This window comes from Tiliqua scincoides, chromosome 2, assembly GCF_035046505.1.
Source record: "Tiliqua scincoides isolate rTilSci1 chromosome 2, rTilSci1.hap2, whole genome shotgun sequence".
In the NCBI taxonomy this organism is placed as follows: Eukaryota; Metazoa; Chordata; class Lepidosauria; order Squamata; family Scincidae; genus Tiliqua; species Tiliqua scincoides.
Window position 1 is genome coordinate 265,464,311 of NC_089822.1, and position 16,439 is coordinate 265,480,749.

General features: G+C 49.7%; 1 pseudogene; it reads left to right on the forward strand.

Annotated features, from left to right (window-relative positions):
* The first annotated feature begins 726 nt into the window (after nucleotides 1-726).
* On the forward strand, nucleotides 727-10,320 carry LOC136640375 (zinc finger protein 665-like; annotated as a pseudogene).
* The last annotated feature ends 6,119 nt before the right edge of the window (nucleotides 10,321-16,439 follow it).

Consider the following 16,439-nt stretch of genomic DNA (forward strand, 5'->3'; position numbering starts at 1 on the left):
ACAGTTAAACAAACCAGAGTGAAATATCTCCATTCTGTCAAACGTTATGGCCAAAAAACCAGAGAGCAAAAATACAGCTCTTTGCAATGAAAAGGAGATTTCCTAAACTCAAATGGACCAATGAGACTGAGGATCGGAATAGTCCATGAGATGTTACTATGACAAAGAGCGGAACCCATAAGGTGCTAGTCAGGTGACACGCTTGGGGGGGGGTGACACAGGGGCTGTGTTTTGGGGAGGCATGAGCACTACCTTAACTACAGAGCCCAGGTCAACCAGGTGGGCAGCAGCATCCAGAAGCCACCAGGAACTGCCAGGGCATCCCAGGACGACCCCCAGAGGGGGCTGCGCACAAGTAGTGAGGACCTGGATGCAGGGAAAGGGATGCGGCATCAGGAAAGGAGCCAGGTGGGAGGACAGCAGGGGGAAGGGGCGCCCGGAGGGTCTTCCAGGCCTGCCCCACAGTGCTGCAGAGAGACCAGGCAGGAGGGAGACGGGAAGCCCCCAAAGACGCCCCTCGCCCGCCCCGCTGCAAGCACCAGGCGGGGGACCAGCAGAGACCCCCGTCTCGCCCTTCGCTGCGCATCGGATGCTGCGTCCGGGAGGAGGAGGAGGGGAAAGGAGGGTCCAGCCTGCCAGTCCTTCCTCCGCACAGGCACTGCGAGGGTTAACAGGAGGAGTGAATGGGAAGCCAGTCCCTGCTCCGCCCCTTCCTCTGCCTGCCTTCTCCAGGCCAGCAGTCCTCCCTGGTGGGATCCTTTGGGGCGGTGAGTGGGTCCCAGGGCTCCTGGGGTGGGAGAAGCCCCCATAGGGGAGAGACAGCCAGGCTGAAAGGCCATCCAGGGAAGGGAAGGGGGGCTGGAGAGGAACTGTGACACTCCTGCCCCTCCCCGCTGCACGCTACCCTCTGGGGCTGCCTTAGAGGGCTCTGCTTCTGTGCTGGGGTTTGTGTGACAGGGACAAGGCCAAAGGGGAAGCAGTGTCAGAGCTGGAAGAGCGGCAGGAAGAGCCGGGCGCAGGAGGGATGCCCGAGAACCATGTTTGAGCCCTGGGACTGTCCCTGAAAGGGAAGGGGGTGGGGGCTTCTCAAGTGTGTTGTCTTTTAATTGTGTATCCTTCAGATCCTCCCTTCTTGCTTGGACTCTTCTCAGCTTCTTCATTCCTGGTGTGAACAGAGGCAGGTGGAGTAAAAGTCTTTCCAAAGAGAGCTGGAGTTTGCAACCGGAAGGGGTTCTTCCAGCATCCTGGCCTGGCCCAGAGAAGACAAAGCCCCAGATCTTGGCCCTGCCCTCACACAGCCTCAAAACTTCTGCATCATTCCAGGTGTGTTTCTCAGTGGGACGGGTGATGTGGTGGTGGGGTTTCATTCCACTTACACAGCATTTCTCCATATTTGTCTCCTGCCACTGGAAGGAACTGGTGACAACATCATCACGAGTCACTTCCAGGTTGGGTACTACTTACTCCAAGGGTGCCCTAAATGTGCTTTATGGTACGTTTATGACACCTAGCGATGGCTTTGAGCTCCAGCACTATTGGCGATTAGGATTGGGCCCTTAGAGAGATAATAGATCTTCCACCCACAACTGTTCTGGGAAACTGCCCTGCCAAGGCCCCCCCCCCCCATTACACCTGACTTCTCCTGCCCCCTGCATCGGCCAGTCAAGTTTCCCCTCCTCATCAGGTCGAATCGCCTGAGTTGCAGGACATCACCTGGAATGGAAACAGCACCTGTCTTGTGTGCTGCTCAAGGTCACTCCTAGGGACTGGGCTTTGTGAAAGAACAGCTGTAGGAAGACTGACTGGAGGCAGACACTGCAGCAGAAAATGTGGGTTTTGAAGGGCCTGAAATGCTCTTAAGGAGCAAGGACTGCAAGGAGGGGATGGAGGTGACTAGACAGGCAGGGAGGGGAAGAAACAGGGACCAGGTGGCAGAAAGAAGCATGTGAAGAAAGGGAATGCGGATGTGAGTGTCTCACCCAATGGAGGCATTTCTGGGTTGGGGAAATCGTGTCAAGTTGCAGAAGGAAGAGGGTACGAAGGTTCAATGACCTCCCATTAGGCTTGTCTCCCTCACAGGCAGTGGGATGGCATCAGGGCAACGTTCCAGACCATCTCCTGTTTTGCATGGAGCAGAATCAGCACCTCTGCAGCCTGCTCAGGTAAGGGGGGAACCCCAGAGCAACTTGCAAGGAACACCTTGTCCTCCTCCTGTCTTCCAGGCCTTGAAGGAAGCCTTTTTGTCTGGTGCTGTAAAATAGTGTATTTGACCACACAGAAGAGTGCATGCGAACTCCAGAGAACGCCAGCGACTGGAGTGTCGGTTAACCAGTAAAATCCTGTAATTAGTCTCCTTTTATTGGGATGCCCTCACATGTTGTCTGACGTTCCTTGGTTTAGAATCTGTGTCTCTAAGCAGCTCTCTCCCTTTTCCACTGCATGGGGGGGCCCTCAATCATGGTGGCTGGAGTGAGGAGCTGCATGGAGCCTTTTCTCCCCAGCCCTTCAGGAGTCCGTCACACACAGCACTGGCCTTCCAAACTGTTGTAATTGTCCTTTGAATCTCACCGGGGATCCTCAGTCCTCTGCCCTTGGACACCATGGCCCAGCTGCTGCTGTTCACCAGTCGCTTCATCATGATTTGTTTTAGATTTGGGGGTTTGAATGAATGCCAGATGGACGTTTGCTTGTGTGTGAGTGTGAGCAAGAGAAGGTGGCTGAAGGCAGGCTGAGGTTGTGACATGGCCAAACACAACAGATTATGGCTCAGGGCAAGAGCAGCTCAGAGAACATTGGCTGCCCTCCTTTTCCAGACAGACCTTCAGTGAGAGAAGCTGAGCAGAGCCAGCAGACAGCTATAAAACCTGGAATGGCAGGCCATGTGTTAAGAACAAACTCTGCCCACAGGAAGAGCAGCGCAGTGCTGAGTGGGCAATGACTGAAGGGAGAAGGTCCTGGGGAGGCACTATGGCTGTTTTGTTTTTGGCAACCTTCAGTCTCGAGAGACTGGTATCGCGCTGTGAAAGGTGGTTTTGGAACATCGTCTAGTGTGGCTGAAAAGGCCAATCCAGGAGTGACAATCCCTTCCACACTGGGAGCAAGTGCAGTCTGTCCCTGGTCTGTCTCCCTGGCTATGGGCCTTCCTTCTTTGCCTCTTAGCCTCAGACTGTTGGCCAAGTGTCTCTTCAAACTGGGAAAGGCCATGCTGCACAGCCTGCCTCCAAGCAGGCCGCTCAGAGGCCAGGGTTTCCCACTTGTTGAGGTCCACTCCTAAGGACTTCAGATCCCTCTTGCAGATGTCCTTGTATTGCAGCTGTGGTCTACCTGTAGGGTGCTTTCCTTGCACGAGTTCTCCATAGAGGAGATCCTTTGGGATCCGGCCATCATCCATTCTCACAACATGACCGAGCCAACGCAGGCGTCTCTGTTTCAGCAGTGCATACATGCTAGGGATTCCAGCACATTCCAGGACTGTGTTGTTTGGAACTTTGTCCTGCCAGGTGATGCCGAGAATGCGTCGGAGGCAGCGCATGTGGAAAGCGTTCAGTTTCCTCTCCTGTTGTGAGCGAAGAGTCTATGACTCGCTGCAGTACAGAAGTGTACTCAGGACGCAAGCTCTGTAGACCTGGATCTTGGTATGTTCCGTCAGCTTCTTGTTGGACCAGACTCTCTTTGTGAGTCTGGAAAACGTGATAGCTGCTTTACCGATGCGTTTGTTTAGTTCGGTATCAAGAGAAAGAGTGTCAGAGATCATTGAGCCAAGGTACACAAAGTCATGGACAACCTCCAGTTCATGCGGAGAGATTGTAATGCAGGGAGGTGAGTCCACATCCTGAACCATGACCTGTGTTTTCTTCAGGCTGATCGTCAGTCCAAAATCTTGGCAGGACTTGCTAAAACGATCCATGAGCTGCTGGAGATCTTTGGCAGAGTGGGTAGTGACAGCTGCATCGTCGGCAAAGAGGAAGTCACGCAGACATTTCAGCTGGACTTTGGACTTTGCTCTCAGTCTGGAGAGGTTGAAGAGCTTTCCGTCTGATCTGGTCCGGAGATAGATGCCTTCTGTTGCGGTTCCAAAGGCATGCTTCAGCAGGACAATGAAGAAAATCCCAAACAAGGTTGGTGCAAGAACACAGCCCTGCTTCACGCCGCTGTGGATGTCAAAGGGGTCTGATGTGGAGCCATCGAAGACAACAGTGCCCTTCATGTCCTTGTGGAAGGATCTGATGATGCTGAGGAGCCTGGGTGGACATCCAATCTTGGGGAGAATCTTGAAGAGGCCATCCCTGCTGACCAGGTCGAAGGCCTTCATGAGATCTATGAAGGCTATAAAGAGTGGCTGTCGCTGTTCCCTGCATTTCTCCTGAAGTTGTCTAAGGGAGAATGCCATATCAGTGGTGGACCTGTTGGCTCGGAATCCGCACTGTGATTCTGGATAAATGCTCTCTGCAAGTACCTGGAGCCTCTTTAGTGCAACTCGGGCAAACAACTTTCCTACAACGCTAAGGAGAGAGATGCCACGGTAGTTATTGCAGTCACCCCTGTCGCCTTTGTTCTTGTACAGCGTGATGATGTTTGCATCCCTCATGTCTTGAGGTACTCCACCTTCTCTCCAGCAGAGACAGAGGATTTCATGCAGCTCAGTAGCGATGATCTCTTTGCAGCACTTTAGGACTTCAGCAGGGATGCTGTCTTTTCCAGGTGCCTTGCCAAAGGCAAGGGAGTCCAGGGCCACGTGAAGTTCTTCTAGGGTTGGTTCACTGTCAAGCTCCTCCAGCACAGGCAGGCACTCAATGTTGTTCAGCGCTTCTTCGGTGACTACATTTTCTCTGGAATATAGCTCAGAGTAGTGCTGCACCCAGCGTTCCATCTGCTGCATCCGATCCTGGATGACCTCGCCTGTGGCAAACTTCAGAGGGGCAATTTTCTTCTGTGTTGGACCTAGGGCCTGCTTGATACCATCATACATCCCCTTGATGTTGCCCGTGTCAGCTGCTATCTGTATCTCGGAACAGAGCTGGAGCCAGTTTGGAGCTGGAGCTGCTATCTGTATCTCGGAACAGAGCTGGCACTATGGCTGGGGGGGTCTGAAAGGGGCACAACCAGCAGCACGATGGAGGTTGTTCACTCAGGACAGGCTAAGTGCATGTCCAAACTCTGGCCTGCTATACTAGAGTCGGCTATTCCTGTTACATGCAGCACAGTAATGTAAGGAGTTTTGTGCTTCTCTGTAAGCAGCAGTGCACGATCTTTGCCTCTTTACACCATCAAGGTGGGCAGCAGTCCCTCCAAGGGAGGCCACACCTGGGCATCCCTGTCTGGCCCGCGCTGGGACAGAAGGATTGCCGTGTTGTGTATGTGGTGAAACAATGAGGCGGTCTGTGAATATTTCCTGGACCACTTTTCAATTGCTGGTAAGTCATCCTGCCTCCTAGTCTAATACCATTGATGTGGCCACTGAATACCATAGAGGTGGTCACTCAAGCGATGTGATATTTTTCATCAGGACCACGTGTGTCATACATGGATGGCGTCTGTTTTGTTAGAAAAGGGAGGAGAAAATTACGTGTAAAGAACTGTTCTGATTTGCTAAATATACTGCAGGAAAATACCAGTTGATCCCAACTTAATTTCTCTTTCAGGCTGAGGGCAAAAGAGCAGGAAAATGTTCTATCGAAAGGGTGGGACATTCTCTCTGGGAACAGAATCATTATATTTTTTTCTTCCAGGGTCTGGTGTCCTTCCAGGAGGTGGCTGTGCGCTTCACAGAGGAGGAGTGGGTTCTGCTGGAGCCAGGCCAAAAGGCTCTGTACAGGGACGTCATGCTGGAGAATTATGAGATGGAGGCCTCTCTGGGTAAGGGTGTCCTTTATTCTTGGTATGTAGGAACCAAAGACATGAACTGCTATTCTTGTTTCCCACTGTTAGAATTCCACAATAAAATGGGGCATGTAGGGTTGAAACTTGTGTTCTGAACATGCTTGATGTTCATTGCTGTTATAGAGCTGAGCATGGCCTGACTGATGCTTTCTGGACCTGCAAAATGCACCACTTCTACCTGACAGTGCTGGTCACGCCTCCTCAGGTCCTTCTTCTGTATTGTTCAGCTTCTTTCCCCATGAATTGGTGGTTTGTCGACGACTAGGCACTGCTGCTAGGGGGATTTTGCATGACCTGCCGCTTGATCCTATCACCAGGGAAATGTGGGATTTCTCAGACTGACAGAAGGGGCTGTGTATCCATGACCTGTACCTCATGTCTCCAGACAAACACTGAACTGTTGCACTGGGGGCATGACGTGGGTCTGCTCTGGTTCCCTCTATGGGTGGTTTGATGTCTAAAGTGAAGGGGGCTTAGGGTTGAAGATTATTTCTCCCAACTCCCACATATGTTTTCCAGACCACCTCCAGGACTTGTGGTTTATGCCATCTTGGCTGTTGTCTGTTGTGGCATCAGCAAGGTCTTTGGAACCTGTTGATTTGCCAGCTCTATTTGGGCATCAGATCCAAGTGGAGAAACTGCCAACTTAAGTCCTGGTTTTCTTCAGTGACAGATCTTAGCACTTTCTCCTGTTAGGAAAAGTGGGTTTGCTGAAGAAGAACATTGTGAGCTGAGGGGAAGACAAGGAGTGTCTTTGCCCTTTAAGCTCTTCCTGCTCAGCCTGGGCTTGTCTGGGGAGGCATTCATGGTGCTCTGGGACAGAGGGAATCTGCCTTCTGAGTCACACCCATCTGGCTCACTACTGCCAACACTGTTTGACAGCAGCTGTCCAGGGTTCAAGCAGGGATAACTCTCAGCCCTCTCTTGAGTTGATGCCAGGGATGTTTTCTGGGCCCTTTGTGCACAAAACAAGTACTCAGTCACTGAGCTATGACTGTTCCGGAATGAGAATCTGGTGCTTTAGTGAGAGTTGCTGAGGAGATGAGAAGGCCACCTTGTTTCTCTGCTTGCCTAAATTCCCAGTCACTTTGCAGAGAGGGAATTGCCAGAAGAGGAGGGGGACAGCTGACCTTCTGGTTAAGGCTTTCCTTGCATGTGATCAGAGGTAGATGAGAGAAGCGTGGCTGGTTTCACATTTGCAACTGGATTCCCAACTGGTCCCTCATTCCAGCACTTTTCAGCAGTGAGCCTGTACTTACATAAACCAGACTGACCCTTTCAGAACTGACCATTCAGCTCATTCATGTGAAGGTGTTCAGCGAGGGCACCTCTTGTCCCGTCCCATTCCGAGCCACTCTGGAGGTGGGCGGCAGTCGTTTAGGAAAGGCTGGATATTTTGTAAGCAGAAGGAACTCATTCTCTTGTTTCTTTCTCAGAGGAGTTTCCCAAACCTGCCTTTGTTACTCAGCTGGAGGAAGGAGAGTATGCATTTTTCCAGGAGCACCAGGAAGAAGAGGAATCAGCAGGTAATTCTATTACACACAACACAACTGAATACAGCAGTAGCTTTGGATCAGTGTGTGCTGGCTGACCGGGGACACCTCACCACTGTAAGCAAAATTTTGGCCACAAGTCTCCTAAGGGAAAAGGAGTTGCGGACCTGACCCCTGTGCTGTCCTTCAGCACAGACAATATGGCATTGAAACTGTTGTGAAGCCTTAGAAAATTCTGAGGGAGGACCCCTCTTGTGACATTGGGCACAATCCTAACCATGTCTACTTGGAAGGAAGTCCTATTTTGTTCAATGGGGGTTACTTTCAGGAAACTGGTTAGGATTGCAGCCATTACCTACAAGGGATAGAAAAGCTGCTCCAGTCCCAGGCTGAGTCAGGTTGCAACAAGCCAGGCAGTTGTAATTTTTTACTCTTGCACAACAGCTAACTATGAATGGATTACTGAGAGGGCTGCAATCCTAAGCAAGGCTTTGAATGGCTGCCTTGGGACCCTTTGGGAGAAAGGAAGCAGAAAAGTACTGGAAATAAATTAATAAATACCTTCCTGGGAGTCTTTAGAGGTCCCATTTTTCTATTGGGCTGCTCATCAAGCTTCTTTCTTTGTTCCAGGAAGCAACAGAGTAGAGGATGAAAGAGAACCACGGCGGGTGTCACCAGGAACAACCACACATGATGTACAGGAAGTAACTTTTAGAGACCAGGAAGGTTCAAGGAGGGGGAAGGGAAGTCCAACATTTATATTGTCTGAGACAAGAAAGAGCTTCAGCACCAGCACAGATCTTATTGTCCATAAAAAGACCCACACAAGGGAGAAAGCTGTGCATTACGACAGACCAGAGGAACAGAATGAAAGTAAGACAGAGGCATCAAGTAATCAAGTTGATGTCCTTTATAGGAGGGACTTCAATGTCATCCCAAATCCAGAAAAAGGCACTGGAAAGACTGTGCGTCAAATAAATGACGCAAGGGAGAAACCTTATCAATGCTTGGAGTGTGGGAAGAGCTTCACAGTGAGGTCATCCTTGACTGTGCATCAAAAAACCCACGCAGGGGAGAAACCATATAAATGCCTTGAGTGTGGGAAGAGCTTCAGTCGGAGCTCACACCTGTCTGTGCATCACAGAACCCACACAGGGGAGAAGCCATATCAATGCTTGGATTGTGGAAAGAGCTTCACTGAGAGCAGAGGCCTGACTGTGCATCAAAGAAACCACACGGGGCAGAAACCATATCAATGCTTGGATTGTGGAAAGAGCTTCACTGAGAGCAGAGGCCTGACTGTGCATCAAAGAAAGCACACGGGGCAGAAACCATTTAAATGTTTGGAGTGTGGAAAGAGCTTCAGTTGGAGCTCACACCTTTCTGTGCATCAGAAAACCCACACGGGGCAGAAACCATATAAATGTTTGGAGTGTGGAAAGAGCTTCATTCAGAGCTGCGAACTGACTGTGCATCAAAGAACCCACACGGGGCAGAAACCATATAAATGTTTGGAATGTGGAAAGAGCTTCACTCAGAGCTGCAACCTGACTGTGCATCAAAGAATCCACACAGGGAAAAAACCATATCAGTGCTTTGAGTGTGGAAAGAGCTTCATTAACAGCTCACACCTGATTGTGCATCACAGAACCCACACGGGGCACAAACCATATAAATGCTTGGAGTGTGGGAAGTGCTACACCCTAAGGAAAAGCCTGATTGTGCATCAAGGAAACCACACAGGGGCCAGACCATATCAGGAGTGTGGAAAGAGCTTCAGTCAAGGCTCACACCAGACTGTGCATCAAAGAACCCACACAGGGCAGAAACCATATAAATGTTTGGAGTGTGGGAAGAGCTTCAGTGCAAGAAATAACCTGACTGTACATCAAAGAACCCACACGGGGGAGAAACCATATCAGTGCTTGGAGTGTGGAAAGAGCTTCGCTGAAAGTGGAAAACTTACTGTGCATCTAAGAAAACACACGGGACAGAAACCATATAAATGCTTTGAGTGTGGGAAGAGCTTCAATCAGAGCTCACACCTTACTGTGCATCACAGAACCCACACAGGGGAGAAGCCATATCAATGCTTGGAGTGTGGAAAGAGTTTCAGTGATATCTCATGCCTGGCTAGGCATCACAGAATCCACACAGGGGAGAAGCCATATAAATGTTTGGAGTGTGGAAAGAACTTCAGAGAGAGTGGAAAACTGACTGTGCATAAAAGAACCCACACAGGGGAGAAGCCATATAAATGCTTGGAGTGTGGAAGGAGCTTCAGTGTGAGCTCAACCCTGAGAGTGCATCAAAGAACCCACAGGGGAGAAACCATATAAATGCTTGGAGTGTGGAGAGCTTCAGTATTTCCTCAAACCTGACTGCGTATCAAAGAACCCACATGGGGCAGGAACCATATAAAAGTTTGGCATGTGGGAAGAGCTTCATTCAGAGCTCATACCTGCCTGTGTATCTGTTGTGATATATGCCCCAGGCCCATATGAATTTACAGGCTGGATAGGACAAGGCTAGGCCCTGATGGCCTGAATGCATGCAGTATAGCACTGCAAGTATTCTTGGCCTGAATACATGCAGTATAGCACTGTTGCATCATGGGATTGTCTGATGCAACAGGGCATAGCAGGGATGATGCAGTACCAAGTCACAAGACTATGAGTCATACTGTCACCAGATCGTAGCCCGCTTCCCATTGGCCAGTGCCTGTATATATTTGAGCCTGTACAAGCTACTGTGTGGGAGATGTTATGTGCCAGCCCACTTTGCTTTTAGGGGGAGTAGCCCACTTCTCTTCTATCAGCAGCCTGAACAGCTGAGGGACAGGAAAGCCCTGAAGTGCCTCCTGGAAGTGCTGGAAAATCTGCCGAAGCACCCCATTTATTGCCATCAAAGACTCATTTGCATATTAATCTCTGTTCCCCCATCACTACAAGACCACTTGTGATGGGGTCCTGCTGACTACTCAGGTAGACTCCAAGGTAAGCCTAACATCAGGTGTTGTGTCCTTTGTCAGACTTCAGGCCCTGAAGGATCCCAGCCAGGATCCCAGTGTTTGGATCCCAGCCAGGCTGACCCCCCTCCAAGCCAGTCTCCCATTGCCTCTGGGGTCACAACCTCCTAATGAAGGATGATGGGGTTTAAAGTTGGACCAATCTAGATTTGGATTGACCCCTCGAGTTGCTCATCCTAGTGCTCGTTCTTGGAGAATTAACTCTTGAGCTTAAGTGGAGTGCGGCCTTCCCACCAGTGGCAGACGCAGCCCTGGCAGGGATCGATGATGGAGAGGGAGGACTTGGAAGGTCAGCAAATAGAATATATGCCTGAATGATGCTCTTTGGTCCAATCCAGGCACCAGGGTACCAGACCTTCAGGAACTCTGACCTCATCGGCTGATGCAATCCTTTCCCCCTCTGACCCCGAAAGTCACAGCTGTATCATCCACTTACCGCTTAGTGTAGGAAAAATCACTCCCAGAAGCACCAGGGTGTGTGTTTCCCCTCAGGATAGTGGGCCCTGCGAGGTGGCAACGCAACAACACGTGGAGGTGACAGTACAACAGATTCCTTTAAGCTAAGAATAAGGATGAGATAAGTAGCATGTAAACATACCCATGCGGGTTACAGATTTCGCCCGCCCAGGCTGTGTCTCGCCTCCCGGCTCAGTCTCAGCCCAAGAGGCCAACCACCGCTGTACCGTTTCCAGTGTTAGGAGTGTGAGGATTCCCATCAGCACGACCTGCATCTTTTATACCCCCTTAACGGAAGGTTCCAGAGTCAAGCGCACATAAGGACAGTAGTTCTACCAGCCTCCCGCAGTGCAGAAGGTCCCTCTCTGGTACGGTGCATCCTCCCAGACCCACAACATGGAGTCAGGCCTAACGAGGTGCAGCCCAGATAATAGGGGTTGCTTCTTTGTCCACATGCGGTGCTGTTTCCCAGCCAGAATTCCCAGGTTTAGCAGCCTTTTCCATTGTGTATACAGATGTGTTTCTTTTTTCCAGAATGCTTCCTCGGAGGGAACATGATCCAAGGCTGCCCTCCTTCCATGTGCAGGGAACACAGCAAGTCTGAATGGTCTTCCCTTGTTCTCTGGAACTATTTTTCTCCATTCAAGTTTATTTTGGCTTGAGAATTATGAGAAGCACACAACAAAGCACTTTGATACCTTACCCAGTTGTTCTCACACATTTAGCACCAGGACCCACTTTTTAGAATGAGAATCTGTCAGGACCCACCGGAAGTGATGTCATGACTGGGTGACATCATCAAGCAGGAAAATTTTTTAACAATCTTAGGCTGCAATCCTACCCCCACTGATCCAGGAGTAATTCCCATTTACTATCATTGTTAAAGAATTTACATAGTAGCTTGATAAAAGCACAGGTCTGTATCATTTCCCCAAATGCAGTCACCTATCATGCATCTATACCGATCATATCACCTATCACTATATATCACTATACCTATCACCTATCATCAAGTCTAACATATTAAAAATAATATATTGAAATGAATGGGGACCCATCTGAAATTGATTTGCAACCCACCTATCGGCCTCAACCCCCAGTTTGAGAAACACTGCCTTATAATCGATAGACTGTGAACCTAGGCATAGGATAGCAGCTTGGATGGATGTCCCCACAGTGTTTTGATATGAATCTTGACGGGGAATAGTCAATTGCTTATAGTTACACAGATAGGAATTTTTCTCATATGGCTGCAGGCGGCAATTCTCTGCATCAGGTATGAATAGACTGTCTTGTCCTTCCCAGGGCAGAGACAGAACACACCGAGCTGCTGCCTAAGGAGGGTGTTCATAGGATCTCTGCAAGAGTCACTGCTCTGGTCTGGCCCCCTTTCAATCAGCCTCTGCTGATTGTGGAAAAAGATAATTATTCCACATGTCTTTGCAATGGGGTGACAATCTTCTATACCAGGGGTGTCAAACATAAGGCCTGGGGGCAGGATGTGGCCCATGGAAGCTCAGCCTGCTCTCCTGGCGCCTGCTCTCCTGGCACCTGCTCTCCATGTGGCCTCCACCTTCTGGCAGAGACACTCCTGAGCATCCCTGTGCTCAAACAGAGGTCACCTTGGTTTCATGATGTCATAAAGTTCATCATGTCATAGAGGCACCTGTTTGGAGACTACCTGGCCCTCCCATCCCATCCTCACCTAGTCAGCCAAGTTGGGCTGCCAGTACTAAAGTTGCTACAGAAGCACCAGTTTTACGTGCCAACGTATCTAGATGCCCATCTGGCACCATTAATTGTTTCTTCCAGAACCCATACACACAAATGGACGTGAGGGCAGGGTTGGCTGAAGAAGCATGGCACTTCACTTCTGGAATGCACACATTTCTTCCAGTGCTGGTTCTCACAGAAGCTCCAGGCGGATCTTGGTTGGTCTGAAGGCGAACGGGACCTGGGGCGGGAGTTGCAGGAGCGCAAGGGTTGAGGGTGTGCTCCCTCACCAGCTCCCCGAGAGAGGCGAGAGGCGCATGGCCCTGCAGCTGCCAGCTGGAACTCAGTTTGGATAAGGCAGTAACATGATTGGATCATAGCCCTTTCTCACACAGGCTTGGAAAGATTGCCACGACCTCCCAAATCTTTTTAAATAAAATAAATAAATAAATAGTTCCATCAGAGGTCTGTGTTTCATTATGTTCTTTTAATCATTCCCCTAAAGTCTGCTCTATCAGTTACAACTGCTCTCAGAACTCTAAACAGAGAGGAATGGATGGCTTCTGCTATAAAAATGACACCCAAGGTGGTTCTCCGACTTTTAGTATCAGGGCACACTTCTTAGAATGACAATCTGTCCAGGACCCACCTCAGAAGGTGGAGCAGTTTCAAGGAGACCCATAGGGGCAGCTTCCCAGTCGTGGCGGGCCCAGGACCTACCAAGGATGATGAAGTGGGTCTCAAAGGTAAGAAGTTTCCAGCAGAAGTTTGGGAACCACTGCTGGAAAGTATTAAACCCTCCCCCCCACTGGCTTTCTACCTTCTGGGGTATGATGCCGCACAACCAGGAGTTGGGATTTCTTTCACAGTTTGGGGGTTTCTTCACATTTCATGTGGGTTCTTTTGGTTGAGTCATTTCAGGTAGGTGTGAAGCCAGAGAAAGAATCCGGAGTGGGGAATGGGAGAAAGAGAGAGAAGTGATAAGAAGGAAAACGTCTTTCTCCTTTTTTTCTTCCCCATAAATCCAGACGAAAGCTTATTTTATTCAACTGACTCTGGCTTCTGGGGTGATTCCCACTGGGACACTTTCACCATGTTCACTCATTGCTACTCCTCCTCCGAGTGTCTTAGGAGAGACAATTTTATTTATTATTAAATTGATTTGTAATGTGTTTTAAAATGGATTTAGCAAAGTGGCGAACAGATCTCAGACATAATAACAAGGCCTGCAGGGAACCAGCTCAGTCAGCCTCATGGATGGTGTCGTACACTTGAGCTCACTCCCAGGGTTTTGAAATTTTAGAGCAGACCTGCTGGCAGCTGTACTTGGCATGTTGTACCTCTGCTGATTGCTCTGGTTCTCTGGACTCCATGATGCACATGCTTGGAACTCTTGGAACTCCAGGAGTTGAGCTTGATGCATCCCTGAGTGTGATCTCGGGTGCCTCTCATCCTCCATGCTCATCGGTGGTGCAGACTTAGGTCTGTAAACCCCTTCCAACAGGCTTGGGGATTGGGAATCCAGTATGTTGACTGGCATCGGTCCCACAGTCCCTTCTACCTCTTCAACAGCATACAACTGATCTCTGTACATCATGTTGCTGTTCTCTATCCTATGCTAGTTCTGCTTAACGTTGCTGAGGCAGAACAGCCCTTACTGCCAAAATAACAAACCACTGAAATCTTTGTAGAGGTTTTGCTCTGCCTTAAGTGTAACCACTTTTGGGAACAAAGTTCAGTCGGATCCCAGCGCTAGGCCACCATGTCGTAAGACTTGAGCTCACTCCCAGGGTTTTGGGGTGCTCAGAGTTGTTGGTTCTGAACCCTAGAGCCCTCAAAGATCCCTGTTCGGTAGTACTGCCACCACCCTGTAAGAGCCAGTGCCTCAGTCCAGGGAAACCGAGACCCTCTAGGCTTAACTATATCCCTTGTAGGCACTGAGCACTTTCTTTACTTAAAGTCTCAGTCCTCAAGTTTCTAGTCCACAATGAGGATTTTTGGTAGCTTGCTGAATGGCTAGGCAGGATTCTGAACCTTTGTCCCCAACAGACAATGAACCAACATGGTAAAAGGATTTTTTACTTTATTAAGTACATAGAGTTACAAAAAGGCAGCAAATGCTAGAGGCATAAAACTTCTAGGAAACATATCAGCATAAAACAATAAAGCTAACTGGCTATCTCTATTATTCCCTAACGCTCACCTGGGTCAGCTTCTTTTGTAGATCCTCAGTTACCTATGAGGCCACATGGTCCTGGCCTGGGGCAGGATGTGCACCCACGCCAAAAGACAAAGACCAAAGACTTTGTTCTTATACTTCTCATGCCAAGAGGATGGTGTGACTCTCTACTCATTTCAAACTGCCCAATCAGAACTCTTGGGGACAGAATCTTCTCGAAGTGGGGCTGGATGCTAGTTCTCTTAGTTCTCCCCCTCCCCACTGGGGATTCCTGGGCGCCTCTCTGGCTACTGAGGTGCTACATCTATCACCTTCCATGAGTTGTAAATACCTTTCAGCTAGGATTCCAGCCATTCTATGTTACTGGGTTACTTTGGTTCAGGCTTTGCAATGCTACTAGGCCTGAACTGCACATATTCATGACAGATGGGTAGGCCCAGCAGGAACTGAAAGGGGCTTGAAAATAGACAAGTAAACAGTGTGCCCTTGACTTCCAAGCCCACTAATTAATACAGTATTGGTCCACTGTGGCATAGCAAGAGGGGGTGCAAAGCACTAAGTTTCACAGGGAGCCTCACCGCGGTGTGCAAGCAGCCCCTCCCCTTTGCAGCCATTCCAGACAGTGGGAGCAAAAGGGAGGCGTACACCCAGATGGCCTCCCTGAAACGCTCTCTGAAACATTCATGCCTCCGTTTTGCTCCCATCGCCTGGAATGGCTCCCAAGGGGAGGGGCCCCTTGCATTGCCATGTTTTCACCCTACACTGCTTACGCTATGGGCAAAGCCATGTTCCTGACAGGTTTCTGCATTTGGGATGCGTTCTTTATTCAGTAGAAAAAACGTGGAAGTGACTTTTTCAGCATGCTGCTAGGGTGCTTCCAGCGCGGTTACTTTAAAAATGACAAAACGGCACCCCGTCATTAAAATCAATTGAACTGAGGCCGTCACATTGTCACCATAAACTGCATGCACTATGGAGGCCAACGTGTTCCTGACAGGTTCCTGAATTTGTTTTGATAGAAAAGAGATGGAAGTGAGGTGAGAATGGTGATGGCCATCCTTTCTAGCTCTGAGCTTGCTAGGAAAAATTCTAGCATGGTGTGCATTTTCTTCCCTGGGAGCACTGAGGCTGGGACACAGGGCTCCAGTTTTGGATTACTGTTGGCAGAGCCCTGTGGGCCAGGGCATGTTGGCAACAAATGGAACTGGAAAAGGTGCAGAAGAGAGTGACCAACATGGGCTGGAGGACCTCCCTTATGAGGAAAGGCTACAACGTTTAGGGATCCAGTCTAGACAGAAGGCACCTGAAGGAGGGGGGGTGGTCATGATTGAGGCATATAAAATTATGTGTAGGGCGGTGTTTTGCCAAATTCCCAGTCCAAGCTTCACTTAGAGAACTTATGCCCACTTTAAGCTAATTAGCTTAAATTTTAGCTCCCCTGCATTCCCCAACAATGACCCCAGTTCTCCACTGCAGAACTCCAGCACCAGGATAGCTCGCCTGTTCAACCTGCAGAGGTTCTCCTTCCTCCCCTTTCCTACCAGCAGCTACTCCAGCCACTACAGCAGCCTCTTGGTCCTCAGCAGGTCTTGGGCACGGCAGCCACACACCAATCTCCAGCAGTCCTCAGAAGTCCATTTATCCATCTGTCTGTTACTCAACCAGTCCGTTGGTCAGTCAACAGGTCCAG